The sequence below is a fragment of the Gossypium arboreum genome, chromosome 8 (assembly GCF_025698485.1).
Source record: "Gossypium arboreum isolate Shixiya-1 chromosome 8, ASM2569848v2, whole genome shotgun sequence".
NCBI lineage: Eukaryota > Viridiplantae > Streptophyta > Magnoliopsida > Malvales > Malvaceae > Gossypium > Gossypium arboreum.
The window spans coordinates 54,357,220-54,359,318 of record NC_069077.1 but is presented as its reverse complement, the minus strand read 5'-3'; positions in this window follow the sequence as shown (position 1 = coordinate 54,359,318).

Here is a 2,099-nt window from a genome sequence, read left to right as displayed (position 1 = left end):
CTTATTTGGTCGGATTACTGAGGTATTGTAGGTGCAGGGTTGTATTTGTTGGGAATGGAGGTTGTGGAACACCAGATTAGTTCGAATGTATTGGTTGAACCAATCATTCATCACGCTATAAAAAGCTTGTCTAGCCTCATCATTCGGATTACTAGCAATAGGTTGAGAGTCCACCGGCGCTGTCCCTTATGCGGGAGCAGGTGCTACACTCTCAAGATCATCAATTACCACTCGGTCGGGATCGGGATCCATTACTATAAATAAACACATTTTCAATTGTCAGAAATCACCACACTATCAAATAATCTCATAATGCTATGTATAGCTAGACCCAAACGTATTACGGTAGTCCTAGAATCGACTAAACCGTAGCTATGATACCAATAAAATTGTAACACCCCGTACCCGAGACCGTTGCCGGAGTCGGACACGAGGGGTTAACAGACTTAATTCACTTATTTGCATAGTCCATTTTAAATTTCCAGACGAGCTGGCTAACTGCGTCACTGTCACCTTAAAAATCATATCTCTAGTTCAAAAACTCGAAAACCAGTTCCGTAAATTTTTCCTGAAACTAGACTCATATATCCATCTAAAAATTTTTTTCTAGAATTTTTGGTCGAGCCAATTAGTACAATTTATTAGTTAAATTCTCCCCTGTTACAGGGTTCGACTATTCTGACCTTCATGCATTACAACTTGGATATCTCCCTGTACAGGGCTTCAATACTGATGCCGTTTATTTCTAAGAAACTAGACTCAAAAAGGAATCTATAAATATATTGCATGGCTTCTAATTATCTCTGTTTAATTTATAATGAATTTCCAAAGTTGGAATAGGGAATCCAGAAACAGTTCTAGCCCTGTTTCGCAAAAACTTTAAAATCTCATAAAATACTGTTCATATGATCGTTTCATTACTTCCCTATGAAAATAGATTCATCAAGGTTCAATTACATAATTTATTCACTATTTAATTCCATTCTTACTATTTTAGTGATTTTTCAAATCCACACCACTGCTGCTGTCAAGATCTGTTTTTAAGGTAGACTTTACCTATTTCATGGTTTCCATGATTCAACTAGCCCTTTAGCATATATAGCACAAAATATGATCATGATTAACCATTCGATGGCTAATCGTTTCCAAACATTTCCATACCTCTTAATGAACAACATACAAAACGATTATAATACTATGCTCAAAGTGTATATAAGCCATTTTCGCATGGCTATCCAAATTTATACAAAACCAAAGGGTACATGACCAACAACAAAAGGGTAGTCCTATACATGCCATTTTCGAGTTCAACCAAAAGTGTACCAAAAGGGCTTTGATAGTGTGGACGACTTCGACTTCGACAATCCCGAGTCCGATAGCTGACGAACCAAAATCTATAAAACAGAGATTCAAAGAACGGAGTAAGCATTTAATGCTTAGTAAGTTTTGAGCAATGAAATTAGGCACAACTAAAATATAGCATTCATATAACTAAACGGATAATTTCATATACACATATTCACAACAATCAGTCCTACTTCACATTTCCAACCCTTATATTCATACATAAGGGATCAACTTAACCAAAAGCCGGAAGCTCATTAATCGACTGAGCGAATAATATTTAAACGGGATCACTACTCAAATGCATATACGGAACGTACCTCATCGTTGGGATTTTACGAGCGTGTTAATTGAAATTATTACAGAAGATCGCTCATTCCCAACCAAGTACCTTCGGGTTTAGCGGATATAGCTACTCGCTCAAATGCCTTCGGACTTAAGCGGTTATAGTAACTCGCACAATTGCCTTCGGGACTTAGCCCGAAATAGTAACTCGCACAAATGCCTTGGGACTTAGCCCGAAATAGTAACTCGCACAAATGCCTTGGGACTTAGCCGGTTATCATCCGAGTATTCATGCACATATCAATAAATCATGACACATCTCTATTTCATTTTCATAACTAGAATTCAAACACAAGTCACCTATTAAGCATTCCCATTTTCGGCTCAATAGCCACTTACAAACAGCATGGTTTGGTTTGCTTTATGACATGATCTCTATGCACATACGGCCACCCGTCATACGTATAGAC